The sequence below is a fragment of the Caloenas nicobarica genome, chromosome 27 (assembly GCF_036013445.1).
Source record: "Caloenas nicobarica isolate bCalNic1 chromosome 27, bCalNic1.hap1, whole genome shotgun sequence".
NCBI lineage: Eukaryota > Metazoa > Chordata > Aves > Columbiformes > Columbidae > Caloenas > Caloenas nicobarica.
In genome coordinates, this window is record NC_088271.1 from 5359732 (window position 1) to 5374430 (window position 14699).

The window sequence follows — 14699 nt, forward strand, 5'->3', positions numbered from 1 at the left end:
GAGCTAATCACTACAGCGGAGGAGTCTCTCCCTTTTCTAATAACCCCGTATGGTTCCGCAATAGTCCTGCCTGGCAAGGGAGTTTTACATTTTCCAGCCATTTGAGAACACCCAATGTACCACCACCCCCTCCCAAAGGAGTCAGATGGGGATTATCCCAGCACAAAATGTCAAAGGAACTGCAGAAAAGGGCTGTAAGAGACACTGTACATTAACCCCATCTACTGAAAAAAGAATCAGGGAGGGAGGGAATAGAGATGAGTGTAAAGGCAGGAGGATGGAAAGAAGCTCCAAACAACCCTGTGAGTGTTCCTGCCAACCACACACCCGACAGGTCACTGCAGAACAACCGCAGAGCGCCAGCCCCTGGCGGCTCCTCCGCCTTCGCCCGCGCTGTTGTGAAACCTTAGAGAGCAGTAACTCATCGGAACCCAAATCATGTCAGTGCCCGTTTCCTAATACGCTCCTTGTATAAACAGCCCCAGTTAATTTGCACTGTCTGCTAAAGCTCTTGAAGCAGCCGGATCTGGTACAGGACAAACACACCGTTCTACAGACCCAGCATTAAAACGTCCCCACGAGCACAGACCAAACTCCCAGGACAGCAGATGCTGGATGGCAAATGGCTCTTTGACAGCCAAACAGGATTTAATGCTGCGCAGGAACAAATCAATGCAGCAAAAGATCTGAGACATCAGCTTCTGTGCCCTTATCCTTTAAAGATCTACAGATAACATGGAACAGGATTTTGCAGACATATTTATGTGTAACTACAGCATGGTTTTTGTTGATTCATAACATGTATCAGTCAGAGATGGTCAATCATTTAGATGAAATCTGGTTAGTCCACAGTCACTGAGATTCTCTCCCCCTGATAAAGAAAATTAACGATTTAACAATTAGAAAACTGTTAAGCACCTGGACCTGGGCTTATTTCCCCAGAATCCGACCAAGAAAACAAAGCCAAGTTTAAGAGGGAATAAATATGACACAGCCGGGGAATTACTGTGTCCCTCCTAAGGGGTGGGAGAGTCCGACCCCTCCCAGGTACAGCAAACAGCAGCGACGGCTCAGAGTACCCACTGCTTTACGGATATTTTCAGCCTGTCCCAAAAGCCACACAAACATGAATATTCCAGCAAACTACTGAACAGAACCAAGTCCCGATAAAGTTTCCGGAAAAAGGCCCTTAAAGAGCAGGGAAACAGATTTCGACAAGATAAACCCTCCAAGTCTGAAGGCCGAGCCCGGCGGGCAGGGCAGGCGCTGCTGAGGAGGGGACGACGACGTTTTCGATTCCACAGCGCGTCCATTTGTTGAACTGTCGTCAGTGCTGTGAGTCACGGAGCTCAGGGCTCGCCTGGGACCAGAGCGAGTGTCCCTCTCGACGTTCCGCCAGCGAGTTCCCCAGGACACAGCAGGCGCTGCTCAGCCAAAGCATCACCCAGGTTACGTGTTGATGGACTGTTTGGGATCAGAGACAAGGAAGATGAAACTACTTTGTTCTGGTTTTATCCTGTATATAAGTAACAGCACTCATGGACACGCAGGACCAAAAGGAACCACATGATCCAGGTCCAGTCCCTGTAAGTCCAAATTCCCTTTCCCTAAAAGCTAAGCAAGCTTCACCTTAAAAATAGTTGGATTTTTGTCCCAGGCGCTCTGACTGAAAGCATGATTAACAACCCCCTCCTTTCTAAACACAGGTCTTCATACTTGGTATCTACCTGTTCTTGTGCAAATACCGTCCCTGCAAGCAGCTGTTCCCAGCACACCCAGCAATGGCCACGGCCCCTTGGCCTTTCCACTGTTTGAACCTGTGCAAAATTCTGCACCTTTGCCATCGCTAATTTTATACAGGTCGCTCAACAACTAATCCTTAAAAAGGGTTTGAATGCCCTGGGAAAAGAGCGAGCAGGGATGTAATGGGGTTTACAGAAAGAAACACAGACTGAAAACACAAGGGTCTGCACAGTGGGAGGATTACAACAGTTTGCAGATTTTCTCATATTTGCTGCAGGCATTCGACAGTACACTCGTACTAAAACCCAGAAATTATAGTCCTGTTAACTTTTACCTGACACTAAGTAAGAAAATATCAATTACCTCTCTTTCTCTACAAAAGCTAGAATAGAGACCTTCCCTCTCAGGCTGTACTTACCACCTTCAAATTGTATCAGCGTAACATGACTTTACAGTCCTTCAGTGTCCGAAAAAAGGCAACTTACACAAAATTGACAACACGTATTAACTTACCTTGCTCTAAATACTTAATACTATCAGTCCCAGCCATCTCCTGCCGTTCGGTTACTGGTTCTATCTCTGAACAGCTGGGATATCCAACACACGAGTCCTGTCACTGAAGGATCACTCCTCAGGAACACCCTCTGCTGCACAATTTTACTCCATATTCCCTCCTCCTAAACACCACAAACTACCTTCCTTTAGGGCACACCAGGAAATATATAAGGAATCAGCACTTACACAGCATTGTGATTTACGTCAAGTGTTTATCCCAGGCAGGGAGACAAGCTATTTGCTTTAGCATATTAAGAGCCTGCTAGAAACCTGTTGTGCAAGACAAGGCAGTACTGTAATAGTTTTTGAACTATTTTATTAGATATTAAAAACCTTTTTAAAAGTTTGCATATACATAAACACAAAGCTATTCAAAAGATTAAAAAACCTAAACAAGCAGGTCCTTATCTGGATGAAGAATTAACAAAGTGACCATAAAACCTAGTTTTAAGCAAACGGCCACACGCCTTCAGCAGAAAGAATCTGGTTTTGTTTCCGTGATAAAAAGCCCATTCAGGAAAGAGGGCACTGGTTTTCTTTCTGTGCATCACTTGGGTTTCTGGCCATGTCCTCGTTTCCTTTCCCAGCTCCTCAGACACGCTGCTCCGGCTCCTGGCTCCGGTTTTATTCCTCCCCAGCACCGCCAGACACCTCCAGTTGCACTGGGGAGCTCCACAGGAGCTCGTGCTGATTTTCCACTTCACTCCAGAGCCCTCGGACAGCAGCTAATGCAGATTCTCTCCAACCTGCTCCTTCTCAAGAAAACCTACATTTCAACCTGGCTCCTGTTGCGTCAGAGCGCCTCAGTACAAAGGTGGTTTAGTTTAGAATTTGTTTTACAAACTGGGAAACAATATTTTGAGATGAAATTTAAAAGTACATGTAAATAACACAAAAGGATGGAACTTATCTCCCCAAATGTCACTCGGGGGAAGATGCAGCATCTTGGAAAGATAGTTGGGTTTGGGCTTTGTTTGTTTGGCTTTAAAAATTGTGCTGTGAGTGATAAGCAAATAGCTCCAATACGTATGAAGGCATCAAGAAGTACCATGTCCAAATATCAGCCATCAATGTGCTGAAAAAGCAGAATTCGAACCAGTAACTCTGTAGTTCCAAGGGATAAGAACAGATTAGAAGTGCTCGGATGTGCCTTCTGTGGGATTTCTTTAGTGACACTATTGTATCGCTGGGGATACACAATCACAGAACTCTGATGAAAGAGAACTTGCAGTTTTGCTCAAACGGCCAACAAAAGGCTTACGCCAATGCAGAGGTGCAGCAAGGCGGGACCGGCAGAGCGGGCGGTGAGGAGCTGATGTTCTAACCCCCGGAGACAAGTTAACGTTATACATCCAGCTTCTTTGTTTCTGAACATCCTGACACCAGGAACACAAGCGGCCGTGTCAGCGGAGCTGCTGGGCTGAGCTCAGGGCAAACAGGCAGCTGCAGGAGGAGGAACTCAGAAATATGGGCCACTCGGGCTCAGGAAAGCCAGAGCTCAACTGCAGCTGAGACTTGAATGGAATGCGAACAAACAAAAAATAATAAAAAAATAACAGCAAGTTGCTTTGCACAGCGAGTCCCAGAAAACTAGAAAACATGCAGCTTGAGATGGGACTAAGTACAGTAGCAATAGTACAGGTACTGAAGCAGCACACTAATCTTCAACACCACTTTGCCCAATACAAATACTCTACAGTCTTTTATACGGATTTTGGAAAATGGAAGCAAGGTGTGTTGTTTTCGTTTTGTTTTTCCTGAATAACTTCCTCAAGCTACAATTAATCATTCTGAATGACTTTTTACAGTTCTGCTTCATCTCCAGTTTAGCCATAAACACTGCCCAAAACTATCATGAGTCATGCAAACACCAAGCGAGCACTGCAGGAATCCAACATTATCACGTTGGGCAGGTTGGGGGTAAAGCTTGGCCTACCTGGATAGTCTGGCTCTGTGCCTAAGCCAGGCTGACACCTGTAGCACTGGCTGTAGGGCTGGCTTAGTCCATCAACATCACCAGGAACCACCACACCTGCTCCACGGACACTTTAAGTACAGCCTTTGGAGTACAGAACCCAAAGCCTAGCTTAATATCTAAGCATTTCCACAATATTTGTCCTTTAAACTCCTCTGTGCTCAGTGTCAATGCTCAGAACTTTCTTCCATAGTAACTGAATTCAGCTTTATTACAGTTTCTATGACCAAGGCACAGGTTGCCATCTGAGCCAATTCCTGCTTGAGACTTAAAACCAGAATGTCTTATTGAAAAGACGTTTGATTGCAACAGAACGGCAGTAGAAAGGAAACAAAGAAAATGATATCTAGTTTTACTGATAATGATTTTCAAATAGAGTGTGTCCCCACTGCTCCATTTGGCTCTATAAACCAGGACACAAGCCACTTTCTGTTCCATGGCCAAACGATGAATGGTCTCATTTATGGAAGTTTAAGTGCAAAAAATCACATTTACCAGGTTTGGAAAGCCTGACCTTCAGACAACTCCGGAAACCATTACACATTAAAGTAGCCTCTCCTCTATTTGCAAAATAAACGACATTTGCCTTGAAACAAAAATGACTACAAGTAATTTAAACAGACGCTTCTTCAGAAAAAAATCAAAAGCTGCAAAGCTACCTCGACATAAGTCTGTGCTTTACCCCAGCTCAAGGAGACAGCTTCCAGGGAGCTCACTATCCCCACAATATTTAAAAAATTCAACCACATGCAGTAAGAGTGACAGCTCTGAATCCTGAAAACAAAAGGATCGATGAGATGCATCCCAGAGTCTCGAGGGAACTGGCTGATGTAGTTGCCAACCATAGTCCACGATATCTGAGAAGTCCTGGCAGTCAGGTACAGACCCCGTGACAGGAAAACGGGAAACATCGCACCTTTTGTAAAAAAAAAAAGAGTAGAACGGAAGAGCCCAGGAACTACCGACCTGTCAGCCTCATCTCTGCCTGGGGAGACAACGGAACAGAGCCTCTGGGAGCTGTGCTGAGAACAGGGAGGACAGGGACGGGATGACAAGGGAAAGGCTACGGATGTCATCTGTCTGGAATCGTGTAAGGCCTTGACAGGGTCCCCCACAACATCCTTCTCTCTAAACTGGAGAGAGATGGATTTGACGGGTGGACTGTTTGGTGGATGAGTCGCATCCACAGGGTAGTGGTCAATGGCTCAATGTCTGGAGAGACACCAGTGACAAGCGGTATCCGCACTGGGACCAGTACTATTTAATATCTTCATCAATTACACAGACAGTGGGATTGAGTGCACCCTCAGCAAGGTTGCAGATGAGACCAAGCTGAGAGGTGCAGTTGACACATCTGAGGGACAGGATCCATCTAGAGGGACCTGGATAAGCTCAAGAAGTGGGGCGATGTGAACCTCATGAGGTTCAACAAGGCCAAGTGCAAGGTCCTGCACCTGGGTTGGGACAACCCCCAGTATCAATCCAGGCTGGGGATGGAGGGATGGAGAGCAGCCCTGCAGAAAATGACTTGGGGGTGCTGGTGGGTGAGAGATCGGCCGTGAGCCGCCATGTGCCCTTGCAGCCCAGCAGCCAATGGTGCCCTGGGCTGCATCCCCAGCCCCGTGGGCAGCAGGTTTGGGGGGATCCTGCCCCTCTGCCCCGCTCTGGTGAGACCCCCCTGTGGCGCTGGTCCAGCTCTGGGTCCTCAGCACAGGACACACATGGACCTGCTGGAGAGGGGCCAGAGGAGCCCCAGAAATGACCCGAGGCTGGAACAGCTCTGCTGGGAGGACAGGCTGAGAGAGCTGGGGGGTTCAGCTGCAGAGACCTTAGTGCGGCCTTTTTGTGCTTAAAAGAGGCCAATAAGAAAGATGGGGACAGACTTTTGAGCAGGGCCTGTTGTGACAGGACAAGGGGTGATGGTTTTAAACTAAAGGAGAGGAGATGCAGGCTGGACACGAGGAAGAAATTGTTGGTCCTGAGGGTGGTGAGAGCCTGGCCCAGGTTGGCCAGAGAGGTGGTGGCTGAACCATCCCTGGAGACATCCCAGGCCAGGCTGGACGGGGCTCTGAGCAACCTGAGCTGGTGCAGATGTCCCTGCTCACGGCAGGCATGGCACTGGGGGAGCTGGGACGGTCCCTTCAACACAAACTGTCCTATCATGCTCTATGATTTAATGAAGCCCTTCTGCATACTTACAATTTCTGTATGTTCTCTTTGAATTTTTTCCTTTCTCTGATTTCCAGAACACTTTTCTATTGAAATTTAATTCACTTCAGAGTTCTTTTTCCAGATAAATTTCCAGCATCCTAGATGCTGTGAAGTGAAAATGATTTGTGAAGTGAAAAGAATTTGTGAAGTGAACACAGAAAATGCCAGGCCCAAAACTGTGCATGAACACCACAGGCTGATTCCTTGAGGAAGTCTTTGGGAGGAAAATGCCTTGCCCACATACTGCAAAATTTCATTCCTTTAAACTTTAAAACAGATTTTATTGATCTATGGCTGGAACAGAAACCTGACTATCCAAGATACTGAAGGCTGAAAAATCCACTCCCTCCATCCCCTTGGGAAGACACTTCGGCTTTCAAATAATGAGACTTTTTTAGCTGCGGACACAACAACGCAAGTGTTGAGAGTCAACACGATCACAGCTTAAGACGAACAACCGTGTCCTGGTGCATCCAGCACAGCAGGGCCAGCCGGGCAGGGAGGGGATTGTCCTGCTCTGCTCTGCGCTGGGCCGGCCTCACCTGGAGCATTCGCTGTGTGCAGGGCTAGGGACACAAGAGAAAAGGAGATAAAGCTGCTGGAGAGTGTCCAGAGGAGGGACACGAAGTTGGTGAAGGGGTTGGAGGGGAAGCCATATGAGGAGCGGCTGAAGTCCCTGGGTTTGTTTAGCTGGAGCAGAGGAGACTGAGGGCAGAGCTCATGGGGCTGCAGCTTCAGCAGGGGAGCAGGAGGGGCAGGGCTGAGCTCTTCTCTCCGGGACAGTGACAGAACCCAGGGAATGGCAGGAAGATGTGCCAGGGGAGGCTCAGTTGGACATGAGGAAAAGGTTCTTCACCCAGAGGTGCTGGACACTGGAACAGGCTCCCCAGGGAGGTGTCACGGCCCCAACCTGACAGTGTTCAAGAAGAGACTGGACAACGTCCTCAGACACACGGTGTGACCTGTGGGGTGTCCTGTGCAGAGACAGGAGTTGGACTCCATGATCCTGGTGGGTCCTTCCAACTCAGGACATTCTATGATCAAATTGCTATTCTGCAGAAACAAACTGCCTCCCTGTTGGAAGAGAATGGAAGTATTCTAGGAAGACATGGAACAATAACTCCCACTGAAAACATGTTCAGAAGTATTAGAGTACAACTGAAGATTTTGCTATATGGCTCATTTTTATGGCTTGCTGAGGGAAAAAGCAAACAAAGTGAAGATGTCAGCTTTTGTAAAGCAGAGCACTTCATTCAATTGCTGACCCAACTGCGTTGGCCATTTTGACTTTATGTGCCTATGTATCATAAGGAAGGATATGAACCATGAATATATTTAATCCTTTCAATGTCTCCAGATAGAATAAAAGGATACTCACAACCCTAAAGCAGTAGCAGTCACCCTCCTTTCCACCAGCCCTGCTCTCAGCACAATCCCCGGTGCACCAGCCACTCCTCCCAGCTGGTATCAGCTGCAAACGCCTTGAGGGTGCCATCTACCCCAGCATTCAGGTCATTAACAAACATTTTAAACAGAACTGGCCCTGATATCAAACCTTTGGGTACTTCACTAGTGACTGGCCTTCAGCTGGACTCTGTGCTGCTGCTCACCAACCTCAGAGACCGGCTGCCCACCCACACCAGGTCCTTCACTGGGTGCCCCGGCTCCTCCGGCAGCGATAGGAACGGGTCTCTCTGCCCAGCCCAAGGGAAAGGCCCAGGCCCTCCCTGCAGCCCCAGCCCTGCACAGCTGCACCCTCTCTTTCAGTCAAGGCCCCTGCTGTCACAGGGACAGCTGCAGACCGTGCCGCGTGTCACCACCGCTCCGAGAGCACCCAGGCTGATGGCGACACAGCCCATGGCCCTACCTGCACTGCTACAGCTGTTTGCAGCGCTCCGAGCTCTGCTCTAGGCCTGACTGGTACATAGGCCTGTCCTAAGCAACAGTTAAAAAGGTGCTTGCTGTTCCCTAACCAGGGATCAACTGGAACAAAAGCTCCAACCTTTTGTTGGTCTAGTACAGCTGACCGAGCTCAGAGCTCCTTGCTATAAGTCCAGGTCTCCTTTCCCAGCAGCAGCAACACCTCCATTCCCCAAAGGCTCCCAGAAGCCCGTTGACAATCCCCAGAGCTCCCAGAACATTCAGCAGCAGAGCCCAGAACTGCTGCACCAGCTCCTGCTTCTGCAAGCCATGCTCTGAACCCACCTAAAGGATCCAAGCAACCTTGGCATTAATTGTATTCCCATTCCCTTGCTAGAGCTTAGTTCTTAACCTCTGAGGCAGTTTATATGGCCAAGCCCATGATAAAGGAAAGTAAGTGAAGCTGGCAAAGCTAGAAGGGTGTTAACATTTTCAGTATTTGACCAATTTGTCTGCAAGCCATTTGCACTTTTCATTAAGTTAACCATTGTCGCTGGGCATTCTTGAATGCACATCTAAAGAAATTGCATACCATCAAATGTGATTAAAGAGGCAGGAAAAAAATCCAGGGGTAATGATGCATTCCAATTACACAGTTAACAGCAAAACTGCATAAGCAATTTCATGGTTGTTTTCCACGCAAAAGGAAACAATTTCAGCTAAAGAGAATACTTAAATACTTTTCACAAAACAAGAACACTTAAGAATTCTGTTTCTAGACTGAAGTCCACTGCGCTAATGAGAGTTACCCTGTCATGTGAGCTAGAGAGCTACTGATCACCTTTCAGCATCTGAAAACAGTGCAACGAAATCTTCCTCCCCTTTTTGCTTCCAAAGCTTACAAGGACACAGCCATTGATTCCTTTTCCAGCTGCATAATTTCTGTGAAAGAGCGTTCCAGAGAAGACACCACAGGAAGGAAAAGACAGGGAACAGGTGAAGATCCGCAGCTGTCACAGAGGCACCCAAAGGTCACATTAGACAGGCAATGAGCTCGGTGACTCCATTTATACCCCAGTTCATCTGAGCTGTGGCCATTTCTGGGACTGGTCCAGGAAGGTTCATTGTTCGGGGGCGCTGTCTGTCAGCCGAGGGGTGGGTATATGACCAGAGCGGCCCATCACTGAGAAGTTTCTGGTGCTCTGGGGCCAGTGGAAGCACATCTGCCACAAGATCAGTTCCTGAAGAATTCCCAGTACATAGAAGTGATTTCTTTATGGTCCTGTAAGCGACATGCCACATGCACACTTGCAGTGCGAGTGAGCCATAACAGCAGTATTTTTTGAGATAGACCTCACATTTCTGCACGCCACCTTACAAGTCGCCACAAAACTCCGGGTGGCCAAGAGGCCACCAGCATCCTGGCTGGTACCAGCACTGGTGTGGCCAGCAGGCCCAGGGCAGCGACCGTCCTGTGCTGCGCACCGGGGAGGCCAAACCTCGAATCCTGGGCCCCTCATGCCAAGAAAGGCCTTGAGGTGCTGGAGCGACTTGAGAGAAGGGAACAGAGCTGGGGAAGGGGCTGGAGCACAAGTGTGATGGGAGCAGCTGAGGGAGCTGGGGAGTTCAGCCTGGAGAACAGGAGCTGAAGGGAGACCTGATCTCTGAACTGCCTGAAAGGAGCTTGGAGCCAGGGGGGGTCGGGCTCTGCTCCCCAGGAACAAGCACCAGGACCAGAAGAAATGGCCTCAAGTTGCGCCAGGGGAGGTTGAGGTTGGATCTGGGGAACAATTTCTTCCCCAAAGGGCTGTCGGGCATTGGAACAGGCTGCCAGGGCAGTGGTGGGGGCAGTGGTGGCGTCACCATCCCTGGAGGGGTTGGACAGACGGAGATGAGGTTCTCAGGACATGGGGCAGTGCCAGGGCTGGGTTATGGTTGGACCTGATGATCTAAAGGGTCTTTTCCAACCAAAATGATTCTATGATAAAATGTCGATTCTGCTTCACATTAGTCAGCAACAGCAGAGCGAGATCTTTGTCCCTGACAGCTGCTGACCAAGGAGTTCAACCACAGCAAGCTCCAGAGCTCAGACTCACCTCAACAAATGCAGACAGTGGCGAGGAAGCCACTGTCTCCCTCCAGGGTATGCACAGAGCTGGTTGTATTTTGGAAGCTGGCAGGGACAGATGGAGCCTTTGGCACAGGCTGAAGGATCATATCCTAGATTTCCTAGAGAAGAAAGCCATGAGTATCGCAGGGATACCTTATTCCCTGCTCGAGCAGTACAGAAGGTGTGAGGGAAGGAACAAGAACCATCAAGAAGTTGGATGCCTCCCTAACAAAAATCAACCGCCATCAGACAGAACATTTTTACAGAGAGACGCACCCAGCAAACCTGTCAGCAGGTACTCAGAGCAGGGCTGTCAGTATCATGAGCAATACACAGATCCCTCAGCAGTCCGAGACCCTAAACATGCAGGGAAGTTTAACGCAACCTTTTCAGAGCTCTAGAACAGTCAGGTTTGGAAGTACCAACACTTGAGCAGAGTAAGAGGAAGACAGAGAAACTAAATCCAACTGCCACTCATGGCAGACTAACGTTCAGCTTTAACATTTGGTCCAGAAGGACCAAAAGCCTGTGTACACCTGCACAAACAGCAGATTAAAGATAGCAGGTTCTCTCAGAAAACTTCCAGCTATTGATTAGAAGCATCCACATTGTGCACCATCAGATGTCCTGACACAACAAGCCACCCACACCTGTGCTGCAAGGAACCCGGCAAGACCAGCGTACCACAAAGGGCTGGATTTCTGCAGTACCACAGACTGAAGGAAGAAAAACGCTTTAAAAACATTCACATGTAAGAGGAGCCCAGCACAGCAGATTGGCTGGAATCTGGATGTCCCAGCAAAGACAAGCACCCCCAATGCAAAATATGGTACAGGACATATTTCTTCTGTTGAATCATCTACGGCAGGAGGTGGCAGATCCAAGAAAGAGAACATATAACACTGGACACATTGCTGGGTAGGAAACCAGCACAGAGCAGAAGTTTGGCGCTGTCATGGCTGAAGTCAGTGGCACAGGCTGCGGTGTAACCGGTGCAGGCTCATCGCACAAAGCCCAGGACTTTTCCTTCCTCTCAGCCAGAGCCACAGAAGAGAGGATTTCATCAACTGAACTGGGACAGTGGCTACTCACAAGCCTCAACAATTACCGCAAAAGGCCAGGAGATGCAAGAGCAAAAAGTTACATCTCAGACTTGACACTGTGCCACACGATATTGAGAAGCAACCTTGTGATGTATCCCCAGAGCTCACAGCCCCGAGGTGAGATTGGTGTTGGTTTTAAGATCAGACAGAAAGAACAATATCCAATATGAGTTCTGCAGTTCTCTTATGAAAATCCTGGATGTCCAAGTCATGCTCACCATAAATACAAGTGCAGTGAGCAAGAGAGCAACAACCCAACATTCACCCACTGACCCTGAGCTCATCACAAGTTGAGCGAAGTCAAGTCTGGAAGTGCTTAGGAATGCAAAGCACGAAGTGGAGAATGGAGAGAGCAGCAGCACGGCCTCGCAGTGTGGGCAGGAGCTGCAGGAGCCCTGCACAAGCTTCTCTTTACACTTACTGGGGAAAAAACACAAAACAAAACACAACAATAACAAAAAAAAACACAGAAAAAAGTTATCACATCACAGACAGCAAAACAAATGCAGAGTCACACTTTTACCAAGTGCTACAATCCATGTGTACACAAAGCAGAATATTCCCAGTAAGGAACCCACACTACGGTTTGTTCCTACTTTCAGCTCCCCATAGTGTTCATCAATAACAGAATAAAGGATAAGTGCCCTAGTGGCTTCAAAGAGCTTCTCTAAATTTTATAAACACAATCTAGTACATGGAACACAAAGTTGTTCAGTACCATGCTGTATTTGAAAGAAAACTCAACATGTATATTTTGATCCTAATGAAATGCTTTGCTCAAACAACACAAAACTTTGGCTTCCAGACTGATTCTTGAATCAAAGTAATCAGTCTCCAGCAAGTGAAGGCCAGTTCGATAAGTCATTAAAAACTGCACTCCAGACAGAGCACATTCCTGCCCTACATGTTTCATTAATAGAGAACTAATTGAGAAAAAAAAAAACCCCATGTCATTGTTTTATGAAAAGTAAGCATTATCAAATATTAACTCTGCAACTACAGTCAATAAAGGCCACTCCAAAGACAAAATGCTTGGATTTAATAGAATGTCATGGGGGCACCAAAGCTGTGATTTCATTGAAAATAACTCAACTGATCTAAAAAGCCTAATTCCACCAAAAGGAGAGGTTACCTGGTTCAGGCCACTCAACTCCACCACATCTTACATGCCGATATTATGACATATCTGAGCTCACAGAAACCAAGGTCAGGGAGCTAAACAGGTTGTTTTGGCAGCTCTGGTTTCCTCCCAGTCTGCCATGGGGTCAGAAAAACACAAGTGGTGGCACAAGGGAAGCAGAACTTTGCCACAAGACTGTTCCGCAGGGGTGGCCAAACATGGGATCTGCGTAGAGGGGAGTTTTACAGCACAGGAACCTTAATGCAAACGTTCAGGGGTGGAAAGAAAAGTAAAAGGAACAAAAAAAGGTAGTACTTTTAGAAGGTTCCCGAACCAGCCAATTCTTAGTTACTGGTATTCTGAATTAGTGAGCATGGAGAAGGCTGGAAATTGCTCCTAATGGGGATGCAAGTGAATGAAAAATTAGGTAGTAACAAAATGAAGTGGTCTGACCACCACCACCATGCAGAATTAAACACCTGTCATCACTCTAAAGAAAAGCAAGCGCTTTGTCCACAGGAACTCAAGGACTCTGCAACACTGACAGGAGCTTTACTTCAGATTCTTTGGAGGGTTGTTAAGAAAACCTGAAGCACACAAGCACATGTTTTGGACATTAAACTACCCAGCACTGTCCAGTTCCAAGTTCAAGTTACCCAGACCTCACCATTCGGTGCTACAGGGAAGTGTGAAGTCGACTCTCGAGGTCCCGAGGTGTCTTGCTCCCCATTTAAAACATTCTTCCCTCCCACACAGACCTTTTGGTGCTTATTTGCAGGTCTAAGGTGTGGATCAGCCATGACGTTTGATGAATGTCTTGCTCTCATTAAACAAGTGGCCTCCAGAGCAAGGTTCTACTTCTAAGCATCTCAAACTGCATGACAGCGTCGAGGCTGAATGCTCAGCTACCAAAATATTCAGAGGAATCAGTATTTTATGGAACTATTTCACGATGATTTTACATATATATTCCATAAGTACAGATTGAGGTAGACAGTCATCACATGAAGCTTCATCTGAAAGAAATCAGGAAAACTAAAGCCGTGGAAATCACAGAAGCCATTCTGAAAGTAAATTATAAAGTCTTCAATTATTCAGTTCTCATGTCTATTCTTGAGCATATAAAATAAAATACTAAAGTCAGTTAAGACAACAGATGAAGAATTCTCACATGTTTCATCAGCATTCATACAGTTTCTTACATCCAGTTAAGTAGTTTCAGACCTGTTCTGTTATGGATTAGATAATGATCTAAGTCAGTATTGCTAGAATCTGAAATACAAGATTGAGCACATGCAGCAGAAAATTCCACAAGGCATCGTGTGCAGGCTGAGCACAAACAGGCACCACTGGTTAACAGCACCAGCAACAAGCACGTTTGCCACTAAACCCAACATTCCAAATTCTGAACAAAAATCACCAGAATTTGTAAATGCAGATTTTTAACACTGCAAGGATTAAAACATCTTCACACAGCAAATAAAAAGCTTCTGCAATTAAATAGATATGGCTTATGGAACCAGTTGCTCTACCAGCATGTGTTTGTTTTCAAGGAAACATTGATATTCACAAATTCTAACAATTCATTCTTCTCATTTTTAAAGCTACTATTCATAATCTTATTTAAAGAACTTAAGTAAAGAACTCCTGCAGAGCAATAAGGCCTACAAGTGTTCCAGACACAGGCCACACCCGTATTTTATGGATCAAGATCAGATCAAAAGGTCTGTTGGCATATTCAGAGCTCTGGTAGAGTCAAAACTGCTCAGACTGTAGGCAGAATAAATAAGCTGGGGACCAAATTCAAGACAGTTTCAGACCTGTCTATTGACGTTCACATTTAGGAACTGTACTTCTTGGATTTCTTAACCATATATAAATCAGTCATTAATTCAGCCTTAAGTATTTCATCTTCCTTATGCACAACATCTAGTCTTACCATTGCTACAGTTAGATGCATATTTATTAACAGGTTGATGACACACGCACAAATACTTAATATTTCTATGTTAAATTGCATTG

At 46.8% G+C, this 14699-nt stretch overlaps 1 protein-coding gene across 1 annotated transcript in view; it reads right to left on the bottom strand.

Moving 5' to 3' along the window:
• ELAVL1 (ELAV like RNA binding protein 1) overlaps nucleotides 1-14699 on the bottom strand; it is a 38390-nt gene that overhangs the window by 11162 nt on the left and 12529 nt on the right. The window lies entirely within an intron of this gene.